This window comes from Dromaius novaehollandiae, unplaced genomic scaffold (genome assembly GCF_036370855.1).
Source record: "Dromaius novaehollandiae isolate bDroNov1 unplaced genomic scaffold, bDroNov1.hap1 HAP1_SCAFFOLD_33, whole genome shotgun sequence".
Classification (NCBI taxonomy): Eukaryota; Metazoa; Chordata; class Aves; order Casuariiformes; family Dromaiidae; genus Dromaius; species Dromaius novaehollandiae.
Window position 1 is genome coordinate 4268185 of NW_026991456.1, and position 13230 is coordinate 4281414.

The 13230-nt window shown below is 46.1% G+C and overlaps 1 long non-coding RNA gene across 1 annotated transcript; it reads left to right on the top strand.

Moving 5' to 3' along the window:
* The first annotated feature begins 3922 nt into the window (after window positions 1-3922).
* Window positions 3923-4501, top strand: LOC135326640 (uncharacterized). The gene is made up of 4 exons (XR_010386938.1): window positions 3923-4094; window positions 4188-4228; window positions 4311-4366; window positions 4466-4501. It is a non-coding gene; the product is annotated as an uncharacterized LOC135326640 (long non-coding RNA).
* Window positions 4502-13230: the final 8729 nt, after the last annotated feature.

Sequence of the window (13230 nt, forward strand, 5' to 3'; positions counted from 1 at the left end):
GCCATGCTCCAAAGCTGTCTTTTGGGTCTCAAGTTCCCTTAGGACCCCTCTAGTGTGCTCAGAACCCCTCTGGAGGCCTTTGTGTCCCGGAGCCCTCTTTTGGCCATCCACATCCCATAGGAGCCCTCCTGTCCACTCAGAGCACCTCCTGAGGTCGGTCATGTTACCCAGTTTTGTTTTTTTTTTTTTCCCCTGTGCCATTTAGTCCCCTTAGGAGCCCTCTAGTCTGCTCAGAACCTCTCCTGGGGTGCTTGTTGTGCCCCAGAGCTGTCCTCTGGCTCCACAGCCCCCTTTGGAACCCTCTAGTCTCCTCAGAAGCCCTCCAGATTTCTTCCTTGTTCCCCAAAGTCATTCCTTGGCCATGCAGGCCCCTCAGCACCCCTCTAGTGCACTCTGGACCACTCTTTGGGCTTTCCTTGTTCCCTAGAGCTGTCTTTTGGCTCTCTAGCTCCTTTAGAACTTCTGCAGTGTTCTCAGAACTCTTCCTGAGCCCTGTCTTATGCCCTGGAGTGCTCTGTTCATCGTTCAGCTGCCTGAGTACCCCTCTTTTCCTCTGAACCCCTTCAGAGGCTTTGCTTGTTCTCTTCTGGCTTCTTTTAGTTGCTCTCTAGTCTCCGTAAGAGATGTCTAATCTGCTCTGGGTTCCTCTTTAGAGCTTTGTTGTGCTGCATAGACCTCTGCTGGTCCTGTAGAGCCCTGAGGAACCCCTTTATTTCACTCTGGACTACTCTGTCAGCCTTCCTTGTTGTGCCCCCAGAGCCCTGCGTAGGTTCTCCAGCCCTCTTAGCATCCCTCTTCCCTCCTTGTGCCAGTCCTCCACTTAGAAATACAGAGCTAGTACTCCCCTGGGGAACTACCCATTCCACCTACTGACCCCTTTTTCTGAGCACTCTAGGTACTATACAGGAAGTACCCCTCTTCAGAAGTACTCACATTACAGAAGCAGCCTTGTTCCAGGAGTTTATTTTGATATCTTGGTTTGCCCTAGAGGAAATGCTGTCCTGCTACAACGGCTGTATTATATGCAGGTCTGAACCAATTAGAGCACTGTGGTGTAGTGTTCCCTTAACAGGTTATGTTGAATCTTGTAGCTTTCTTTCTAAGCATAAGCAGAACTGATTTTTAGTTTTTAGTGCAAAGGCTAGTGCTAGTTTGGGTAAAAAAGCTTAATAACATACCTCCTGATATTATGGGTTCAGTATATAAGGTTTCAGTAATAAAGAAGATGGTCTGTTTTATCAAAGAGGTCCGTCTGTCCTTTCTGTGCTCTCCCATCCAGATACTGAGTGGAAGCAAAAGGCTTGCTTCTGCTTAGCCCTATGTATTTATGGCTGCCAGTGGTTTGCCCCTCCCCTTCCAAGGGCTTGTGGGTAGGGCAGTGGGTGAGGCTAGGGTTACATAAACCCAGGGTGTTCACACAGTCTCTGCTCTCTTTGGGGATAGTGCTCTGGAACTGCCTTGGGAAATAACAGCATTTGTGGAAGTGAAACTATCCAGAAAGACTTATTGCTGCATTTAGAGAAGCAAGGGCCATTCCTTAATGTTAGAGCAATGAGATGGCTGAAGGTGGAGTTGTGAGCATGCCAGAAAATTGCTTATAGCAGGCAGTTTTGGTTTTGTGTTGGTATCTTGGTGTGGGGTGTTCAGGGGTGGACGAGGGTTTCTGAGTGTGCAGTTGTATCCTCTGTTAATTGTCTGTATTGTTTTCTGGTGTTTGTGTGTTTACTGTGGAAGGGGCCTAACTTCCTCACTGGGCTCTTTGAACATGCTGATGCTTGAGGCATTGCTTGTGCCTCTGCTGGACTGCAGACAAGAGAAGAGAGCAGGGGTCCTGGGAAAACATTTCCTTCTACACTTACACCCTAGGTGGTGGTTGTGTGTTTTATCTCCAGTAAGGTGGATCTGTGTGAGGTATTGCTCTCATCAGCTAGTCTGGTTTCTGGCTCGCTGGATGTTTTGCTGCTCCTCAGAAATACTGTCAGCCCTGTTCAGGGAGAAACTGTGTGGGGTTTTTCTGTAGTATGCAGACTTGTAGAAGAGTCCAGATTTTGTATGAAGAGGGAAGGAAGCCTTCTCCCTTCCTGTAACTGCAGTAGGATGAGAAAGGAAGTCACCTTGTCGGAAAGCAAAGCGGACTGTGAGTAAGCCCATGTGCCTGAAGAGCTCAAAAACCAACCTCCCCTCAGCTAATGAACTCACCTCTCTTCTTGCCTAAGCCTCAGTGCTGAGAGAGAAGAAACGGTTGTACTTCTCGGAACCACCAGGAACCAATTTGCAGTCTTGCCTGGCAGCTCCTTTCTTATATCCATGCCTGTGAACCTAGTGCCACCTGCCCTTCTGTGGCTCTGCTTCTGACCCCTACCCTGGTTTCTGGGGCTGCCTACTTTGCTTCTTCAGGTACTATGTCGGCCCTTTGCAGGCATGGCTGAGGATTTCAGGTGAGGTAGAATGGGTGATCAGAATGGTGTTTCAGTTGTTGTAGGGCTGGTCAGCGCTACCTGGCAGCATAGTAACTTTGTCTTGGTTTTCCAGGTGCCATGGGTGTCCCCACAGCAATGATGTTGGAGTCTGGAGTTGGTGCGGCACAGGTGAGCACAACATCAGTGGCGCTTTGGTGGAGGGTGCTCTTCAGCTGGAGCTGGCTGGCATGGGGGTGATCTCCCGTGCTCTGGTTTGGCAGGCAATGAAGGCGAATGTGGTGACCGAAGGAAGATCAGAGAGGATGTGGCTGCCATTGAGGATGCCTCTTGAGGACCAATGGTGTGACGCACAGCACTGCAAAAGCTAAGGTGAGGAGCAAAGTGTCGATGTGTCTTGGGTGTGTGTGCTGACATACAGTGTAGTATGGAGAACTCTTCTGGATGAGTGCTGTGTGTGAGGCAGAGGCAGTGGGGTGTGCATGGCAGAAAGTGAGGGTGTGGTAGGCAGAGCAGCTCCAGCCTGTGTCTGTGTTGTTGAGTAGTTTATGGGGTGTGTGTTGTAGCTGTGGTATCTTTTGCTCAGGTCTTGATGTCGCTCTTGTTTGCGCTCAAGGAGCGTGGCCCATGCTCTGCAGCGCTAGCGCGGCAGGCATCCATTGTCTTTTGCCTGGCCCGACTCATCAGCATTGTGCTAATGGATAGCACCTTGTTCTGTGCAGGCAGCTAAAAGGGGTGGCGTGTCACTCTGGTTTTGCATCGTGGCCATTTGCAGCCATCATTGAGGCCTCCTTGGCCGTTCCTCTTCTGAGGCCGCTCTTGTTTTGCACCTTCCTGGCATCCTTTCAGGATTTTCTTCCCTGCATCGTCAGAGCCTCAGGTCTTCCTTGCTGGCTTCTTCTGCATCACTCTTCCCAGCTTTGCTGGCCCCTTTCCATCACAGGCAGTAGCGTCTGACTCTTCCGTGGGCTCATCCGGAGCATCAGAGCTGTGTGGTTGTGGCATTGTAGGGCTTTTTGGCTGGCAGCATCTTATGCATGGGAATAGTTCTTTTTGCATAGGGCTTTCCTTCATGTTTGTGTCTGTGTGTCTGTTCGGGGCTGGAGCTGCCTTGCCTGTGGGTGTTAGGAATGATAGTGCGTGGAGTGTGGCAGTGATGGGCTGGGACAGTGATTGGTCAGCATCTGTGTGTTCCATTTTACATTGCTTTTTTGCAGATGCGGATTAGTGTTTGGATCTCTTGAGGGAGATGGAGGAAGGAAGGGGAATGCCGTAAGAAGGTGAGCTAGAGATTCCTTGTTGGAAGGAGTGTTGTGGTCAGTGGTTCCCTGGTTAATTTTTGCTTTGTGCTTGTAGGTGTGGAGCCTTGTGGAGAGCAAGTTGCTTGCGTCCGGGAGGAGCAGGGCAAGGTGAGTGTTGGTCTGAGAGAGGAGGCAGAGCCCAGTGTAGGGCTGTTGTCTCGTTGGCGCTGTTCTGGTTTTACAGGTGCCTGGTGGGCCTTGGCGTGGCGGCCAATGGCCCAGCAGTCAAGATGGGTGAGCAGAGCAGGCAAAGGTGTTGTAGTGAGGTACTGTTGTGGTGGGGTGTGGTTTTGGCATCACCTCAAGGTGTGGTTGTCTCAGGTTTTGCAGGAAGTTGTGAAGAGGAGAAGTAGAGTGCTGAGAAGAGCCCGAGCAGGTAAGAGGGGGAGCTTGTTGGGTCAGAATCTGATGGCGTGGTAGGGTGATGCCGGGTTGCCTCTTGGTGATGTCTTTTGCTGTGCTTTTTCAGGTATGGTGTGGGCCTTTCCCAAGCGTGGCTGAGGATTTCAGGTGAGCGGATTGGTGTTGGGCATTGTAGGGCTGGTGAGCGCTGCCTGCCAGAAGAGTGGCTTCATTATTTTGTTTTTTCCAGGTGCCATGGGCTTCCCCCCAGCCAGGATGCTGGTGTTTGGAATTGGCGCAGTTCAGGTGAGCGGAGCACCCATGGTGCTTTGGTGGAGAGTGCTCTTGCAGGTGAGGCTGGAGCCAACTGGCACGGGGGTGACTACTTGTGCTCTGGTGTGGCAGGTGAAGGCAAATGTGGCAAGCAAAGGAAGATCGGAGAAGATGGGTCTGCCATTGAGGATGGCTCTTGAGGACCGATGGTGATGCAGAGCACCGGAAGAGCTAAGTTGATGGGCAAAGGGTGTTGGGGTGTCTTGACTGTGTGTGTGTGTGTGTGTGTGTGTGTGTGTGCGCGCGCAGGTGTGTGCTGACGTTCAGTGTAGAGTGGAGGGTGGTTCGGGATGTGTGTGTGCATGAGGCAGTGGGGTGTGCATGGCAGAAAGTGAGGATGTGCTAGGCAGAGCGGCTCCAGCCTGTGTCTGTGTTGTTGTGCAGTCTGTGGTGTGTGTTGTAGCTGTACTCTCTTTTGCTCAGGTCTTGATGTTGCTCTTGCTCGTTGTGCTCAAGGAGCACAGCCCGTGCTCTGCAGCACTAGCATGGCAGGCATCCACTGTCTTTTTGCCTGGCCTGACTCGTCAGCATTGCTCCAATGGATTGTGTCTTGTTCTGTGCAGGCAGCTAAAAGGGGGTGGTCTGTTGCTCTGACTCCACATCGTGGCCGTTTGCAGTCAGTCATCTTTGCAGCCATCATCGAGGCCTCACTGGCCACACCTCTTCTGAGCCCGCTCTTGTTGTGTGTCTTCCTGGCGCCCTTTCAGGGTTTTCTCCCCAGTGTTGTCACAGCCTCAGGTCTTTCTTGCTGGCCTCTTCTGCATTGCTTTTCCCAGCTTTGCTGGCCCTTTTCCGTCACGGGTGGTGGCATCTGACTCTTTCATGGGCTCGTCCAGGGCATCAGAGCTGCACGGTTGTGGCGTCATAGGTCTTTCTGGCTGGCAGTGTCTTCTGTGCTGCCATTTTTTGTGTGTGTTTGGGGGGGGGGGGGGGAAGTTGGGGGGTGTGTAGTAATGGCAGTCACCAGAGCAGAATAATGTATCTATGAAACTTCTTGGGGGGGTTTCAGTAAGAAGTAAAAGTATTCTTTTCTTTAAACTCTTTTTTGATTGAGTGGCCATTTGGGGGGATTCTTATTTAAGCCAGGACAGTGTTACCTTTAAAAAAGGATGGAAGGAGATGGTTCTGTTAGTAGGGGTGATGAATGGCTGGGGTGGGAGTGAGTGGGCAGTTGTTTGGTTGTTGGGTGGGGTTGTTAGTGTGTCTAACCTTGTATGCATGTTCTTTTCTTTTTTCAGGTTCTAGTTAGAATTTCTTAGATTTTTTTTAAAAAAAAAACAAACCAGACAAAAAACCAAAAAAACCCAACCAACCAAAGACCCACACAGCTGGGGTTCTGCTCCCAGCTGGGTTTCTTTTCCCCCCTGAGTCCCCAATGCTCTGCGAGGTGGTGATCAATCATTGCCTGCGTGGGTGTGGAGCTTCGGCTCGGAGCTGGGTGTTTTCTAGGCAGGGCGGTTTTTGGAGGCGCTTGGTCACCCTGTTACTGGGAGCTGTCCAAAAACCTGGAGGTGCACTTGCCTGTTTCTGCAGGAATGTAGAGTATGTGCTGGCTGATGTATTGGTGAGATTAGAGATGGATGCTGAAGAGTATGTGCAGGTGATGTAGAGTGTGGGCTTGTTTGTTACGTTTTGTGTGTTGTGAGGATAGAAGCCCAAGAGTTGCTGATGATGCAACGACGAGTGTTCTGCTCTGCTCTCTGCTCTGTGCGCTGTGGTCTGTAATCTCTGTGGTCTGCACTTTGTGCTTTGCTCTTTCTGCTCTCCGCTGTGCTCTTTGCTTTTCTTCTTTGCTCTTTAATCTGTGCTTTGCTCTCTGTTTTCTTCTGTCTTCTTTTTCTCTAGCATACCAGCTGGGAGTAAATAATTATTACTCTACAATTAAAATAAAAAAAATTATTTACTCCCAGATAGTATCCTACTCTTGCTAATGAATTCATTAAATATGCAAATTAAGCCTTCCCATACTTATTTCTTTTTAGACACATATACAAATAATAAAATGTGTATGCACTGTATATATACATACATACAGTCATACACATATACACCTTAGGCTTAGAGAGCTACCCTTAGCAGGTTACATAGCCAGTTTAGGGGTGACAGGGCAAGGAGTAAGGGTGACTACAAGTTCAAGGTAGCAGGTCAGAGGTTGGGGTTACGCTCAGAGCCATCAAGGCAGAGTGGGAGGGTTAGGGTTAGAGCCATTTAGGGTTGGGGTTGGGTTTGGGGTTAGGGTTGGGATTAAGAGTTGTTAGGGGTTGGAGTTAGGGTTTTAGGGTTAGGGGGTTTAGAGGGTTGGAGTCAGGGCCATTAAGGGTTTAGGGTTAGAGGGTTAGGGTCTGCCATTTAGGGTTGTGGTTAGGGCTGGTTGGGCTTAGGTTAGGGCCAGTTGGGGGAGGGGGATTGGGGTGGGGTTGGGGGTTAGTTAGTAGGCAAAAAATGTATTGGTAACTGCAATACAGAAAGAAGCACTAGTGTTTCAGAGTGCTGTTGTTGCCTTTTAAATAAGCTATCTCATCTTTCTGGGCTTTCTTATCTGACCTGAAAAATAGGAACAGTACTCCCTTGTATCACAGGTCATTTCAATGTGTAATTAAAGAAGTCTAGTCAGAAGCTATGATGAAAATGCCCCATACTTGTGACTACTGAGAAAATAAATTGTGTGTTGCCAGCTTCCCATTACTTCTAGGGGTTGAATCAGTTTCTTGTTGGGAGATAACACGAGTGTGCTACCAGCATGCCTGAGAGGAATCACTATGAGGCCATTGAGGTTTATCCTCTCTGGACTAACAAAGCCAAGAGGTGAAGGTGACTTGCTTTTTTTTAAGCACATTAATAGGGAATCTTGGAATGATCACGCAGATCAAGGTTGATCCCCCGGCTTCATACACAGCGTACCTTTTCCTCGGTAGCTTGGCTTTTGTGGCTTTCTGTTACTGCTCAGCTATCTCCCCAAGGTTGCTGGTGAACTCTTCAGCAGTGAGGAGAGCCATTTCAATCAGTGCCTGTGTGGCACAGCTATTCACTTTTCTCCTCGGGGCTCGTGCTAAGTGTCTCCTGCTGGCAGTAATGGCATATGACTGCGTGTGGCTGTCTGTAACCTTCTACTTTATGCAACTGTCATGTCCTCAAAAGCCTATACACAGATGGTAATCATCTCCTATTTCATTGGCTTTGTCCATGCACTTGCACAAACTATCTCCACCTTCACACCCTCTTTCTGTGACTCCAGTGTTGTCAGTCATTACTTCAGTGACTTTCCCCCTATGATCCAGCTTTCATGCTCTGACACCTATAGCAACGAGATGGTACTTCATATTTTTGGTACATTTCATGGCATCTTCGCATCTCTGGCAATTCTAATCTCCTGTATCTATCTCATCTCCACCATCTTGAGGATCCACTCCTCCAAGGGCAGATGCAAAGCCTTCTCCACCTGTGCTTCCCATCTGAGAGCTGTCTTGTTGTTTTATGGGACTACCGTTTTTATGTATGTTAGGCCAATGTCCAGCTACTCATTGGACTGAGATAAATGGGCCTCTCTGATCTATTCAGTGGAGACTGCGGTGCTGAATCCTATAATCTACAGCCTAAGGAATAAGGAGGTGAAGGATGCTCTGAGGAGAGTTTTAGGTCATAGTAGAGAAAATTCAGAAGAATTGTTAGAAAGAGAACTTTGGGGAAAATTTATCAAAACCTTGATACGAAGAGTAGGACTTCCAAGGAAGACTTGATCAGCTTCTAAGGGTGAGATTTGGAAAGGTACTTAACTGTTAGAAGTGATTTTAGGTAGACTTTTAACTGGTTGTATCTTCAATTTTTATCTTGAAAGATTGTGTTCCTCTGCTACTGAAACCTGGAGGAATCCTTGCTTTCAACTTCCAAGTTCCAAGCACAAACAGGACTCCTGGCTGAGGAGCGTGTGGCACAGCATTTCAGTTCTCTGTTCTATTAGGAACGTTCGCCCTTATAGGAAAACCACCAGTCCATGGAGACGAGAAAAAGCTTTCAAAGATATTCAAGAGGAGAAAAGAAATGTGATTTGAATTTTATGGCCATTTCTGCTACGTCTTCAGTAAATGAAAGGAGTAGCCTCTTCCAGTGTAACACGAAGAACCTGAAGTTCTGGAAAGGAAGTCTTAGAGAACGGACACCTGTGTTTTCACCCCCTCCCCCCCCCCCCAAACACTAGGGAAAGTAACTCTCCCTCTTCTGTCAAATCTCTCTCTTCCGTCAGTCATGACTGCCACCTTTTTTCCTATTCTGCCTGGAAACATGAAAAAATCACAGAAATTCAAGAAAGGTTTACTTCTAATTTTGCTACTATTGTAAAGTAACAGGAACTTATTCCTGCTTTTCACCTCTACGTATCATCAGTTAACTTGAGGCAACTGAGTGAACTGGTAGTTATTTTAGGGACATTGGACATAATTTGAAATTTAATCAAGCTGAAGTGTTCTTTCACTCCAAAAAAAGAATACTGAAATAAGATTGTGACTTACCAACTACACATCTGTCGTCAATGTGGCTTTGAGAATAAATGCCAAATCACTTCTGGCAGTTGAGAAAGTTGGGAAAGGCTTTGGCATCCTTTTATCGATTCAACTAAGCTAGCTCTAGGGATAGGTGTTCTATCACTAATAGATGTTCCATCCCTTCTGGCTGAGTTTATGAATATTGTCCCTCAGTTGGCAGAAGGAGTTTAGATCTTTATTGAGCTGAAAGTGATGGAATGAATCTCAGACAGGTGAGAGGTCCCTGCTTCTGCATGAATGAGGCTTACAGTCAAAGTGGGATGGAAAGAGGTCTTGCAGATTCCCTTTGCATTCCACTGCATGACTGCTAGGGCTTTTATTTCCCCGACTTCCTCTCCTTAAAGCTGTGCATAGAGATAGCAAAGCTTGTGTCCCTATGATCATCTATGGCACACTAAAGAAGGATTTTACAAGTCTCTCTTTGTCAAACTGCTGCCAGCATATTTTACACTGAGAGGTAACGTGACTGAGAAACATAATTGTTTTTGCCCAAAGACACATGGCTAAGGAGAAAACTTATCTTCAGTATGTTATAGTCTGAATTTTGATCAAGTAGTGATGATTAAAGGTCATTGCTATCTCAGAAGCCATTTATCTCAAGAATGCTAAAATTAGAATATGCACAGGGTAGTAAAAACATTTGGACTATGTGCACTATTATCCCACTGGCCTGACAGTCCTAAAAAGTAGGAAAAAGAATGTGACAGTGTAACCTTTTGGTCCTGCTATTTGTCATCCTTCTGTTGCTGCAGAGGCTGAAGCTCAAGGTTTATCTCTTGTTTCTGATTATTAAGTTTCATCAGATATGTGAAGTTCACAGTTTTTATACTTATCAATGTTGCACTGTCCTTATCTTGAACAGAGATGTGAGGGTTTTTTTAAGCCAGATTTCTGAGTTGTCCAAAACTGTCTTTTTCAGTGGACTGCCAGCTCAAAGGAAGGAAATAGCTTGAAAAGAAATCATAGACATCATTTGGTCATCAAAGAGCTTACCTCCACAGCAGTGAGTCACATCTGCACACCTTCTCTCTCTGTGCTGATGTTTAAGATATTCAAAGCCATCTAGAGCTAAGCCTCAGCAGAACTGGCAGCATGTTTCAATCAAGAATCAAAATCTCAAACCTAAATATGCTTTCTGACAAATATCATCAAAAAGAACAGATTTTCATAAGCCCTGCATTCATCTATCCCTTAGTCTCCACCTAGAGAAACCCAGACAAAATTAGGGAATTTAAAATGTTAAAGATCTGATGTCTCTTCAAAGCTACAGTTTGCTTTTCTAAGAAAGCCTTATGATCCACCATCTAGAATCCTGTTCTTCTTCTTTCCTTCCCAAAAATTTCAGTTCCAGTAGGAGATTTGGGAAAATTCCTGCCGAATGACTTGTCATGACAGCAATGCTAAAGTCAGTCAATGTGTGGTAGAACAGCATTGCCTAGAGTCAGGAGGTCCTAGGGGCATTTGGGGTTTCCCTGTTGCAAGCAGGTGAGGAAAACTCAATGAATCAAGAACAGTACTATTAAGAATTTTAGGAAAATTGTCAGTGTTCAGCTGGGACTTAGGTTATATTCCAGTATGGAGAGAGATTCAATCCCCGTATTTCTACTGGGATACCTAGTCCTTAGGTTTTTGTAGTGTAAAGCACTGGAGGACCGGCCAAAGTATGAAACTTCATCCAGTCTTTAAACAAAGCTGTGAAAAATATCCCGATAATTAAACTGGATTGTGGCTCCAACATTGATTGGCATGCAATCATGCTTGGATTGCTGCTCTGATAAATTATAAAGCTCAGCTATGCCATAAGGTCAAGGCCTTGGAAAGGTGGTAGCAGTGTAGTTATAGCTCCGTATGGGCTACAAAGTCCATTAACAGGGCAGAGTAGCCCTGATTTCAGCTTTGCTGAAATATGAACATAATGGTTAGGCTGCAGCTGTGCCAACTTGGTAAGACCTGGCCTAGCTCCATGGACCTGCCACCATCCTGACCTTTGTGACTGCAACCTGTAAACATACAAATAACAAATCCAGATCCTGGCAGAAGAAAGTAAGAGAGTTTTCTCTCTTTAATGAAGTGGTGGCAAGCACTTAATGGCAACAGCAGCAGGAAAACTCAGCTTTTCATCTTTCCGGAGAGGAGGAGATACCACCAGATCATCCAGGTTTGGCTGAGAAAGGATTTCTCATTTGCTTGCATCCCTGTTGTGAAGGAAAATTGGCCATTTTCCGCTCAAGAATAAGTTGGGACGATTCACCAAATAAAATACTTTCCCTTTAGAGGGTGAAAAATCTCATGCTGAAAGGGAAGGAATCATGAACAAAAAGGGAATCAGTCATCACTGTAAAGGTTCTGCCATTTTCACCTCCCGTTAAAAATTATTGTTATTCTATTGGAGGTTACCAGTAACCTGGCTGATGCTCTCAAAGCTGAGTTCTTCTCATATGGGTGACTGAACTGAGGTTTCAGTTCTTGCTGAGGTCTGTTTCTAGCATAGGCTTCAAGGTATTGCATATGTACAAAACTATTCTCTCACTGACCTGTTTCATCTAGAAAGATAAGAGTAGGTACCATAGATATCAAGCCAGTTTATTCCCCCCTTGAGCCAGATCTTCAGAAGTACTTGCCCATTTCAAGAAACAGACAACAGGATTAAAAACAGCCTATAATGGTTAGGTACACAAGGAAAATGCTTACCCTGCTTAGATACACAAAAGACCAGACTGCTTTTAGACACTGAGTTATCTTTGAATAGTTGGCTGTTGTTTATCTCCAACCTACCAAACATTTTCTGCCCTATAACACAGCAACTAGCCATGGACTACTTGGGAAACTGAAGAAGGAAATTTCTGTCTCCTGCCCCAACGAGAGTGATCAAAAACTGGATTAGGTGCAAATTTGTAGACTCTCCATCTGTGCTGATACTTAAAATTCAGCTGGATAGGGCCTGAGCAATCTGATCTGCCTGAACCTGCTTTGAGGCGGAGGTTGGACTGGATGACCTCCAGAAATCCTTCCCAACTTAAATTATTCTATGCTTCTATCTGCAGATTGAAAATGATCTTTTTATCTCTTAAATGAGGAAATAGGCCTACCTTCCTTGCATGAAGGTGCGAGATATTTTGTGCACTATCGATCCCAGAAATAAACTCTTATTTTGAAAGCTTCAAACATTTAATGCACCTTCATAATACTGAATAGCTTCCTTCTTCACTCCAAAGATATCTTACTGAAAACAAATCAGAAGATTTATCTAAATAGAAAAACTTCAGGACTTCAGACTTGCAATAGAGCCCCTCCCTGCTCCACCTCCCCAGATAAATGTCATTTGCTTAGATGTTCACAGAACTACGCAATTCAGTACTGCCTTTGGAGCAACATCTCATTCTTTTCCCAGTATGCTGCAGCTGGCCTGGAGCCTGTGAAACATATGAATGAAGACCCTTCCCCTGATTCTGGCATGAGTTTAAGGACATCTCTATCTGCCAGAAAAACTAGCTTATTTGTGCTACTTAGAGGGCTTAGAGGTTGTTTGACAAACTGTTGGCCTTCAGAGCAGAGAGCTGAATTGGGTTACTCAGCTGAAGAGTGATCTGCTCTGACCGTCCCTAGCAGGGAAAGTCATCAGTGGAGCTTAGACAGCAGAGATGTCACAGGCAACGCAGCCTTAGTTAGACTGTGCTTACGGTGGCTGCTCGTGTCGTGGAGCAGGGGCAACTCCTGGGACAGTGCCCATACAGTGCCATGTGTAAGATGATGAGTGAGGGAAGCTAGTCTGTTTGGGCTACGCCATGAAGTCTGCAATGTATCTGCATTGGACTGAGTCCTGTTCTAGCCTGGATTAGACTGACAATGTAATGGATTTCTGAATTGTCATCTAGACTATGTGAAAGCCGTGGTGTTCAGTGGATAGCTGGGTTAAGACTGGATGAACAGCTATTACTCGTCTGGGTTATTTATCTTTCTTTCATTTAGTCTTCTCTCACAATTTAGTCAGAAATATCTGAAACTTCCAGGGTGTTACAGGAAGCATGAAAATGTTTGCTTTCAGAAAATTTGTGCTTCTAGATCCTGCCAGAGTTGCTCTGGAAACTGACTGGTTATTTTTTAATAACACCTGTCAGTCTCAATGATAAATCTAGGGATATGGAATAATGGAACATATTCCTTCCTCATACACTACATTTACACATTAAGGGGTCTGAGTGGTTCAGGATGTGAAGAATGTGTTGCTATGAGCGATGAACCCCAGCGAGAGGGAGTGTAGCCTTTTATGGGATCTTTACTCGAGGGAGCTAACATGTT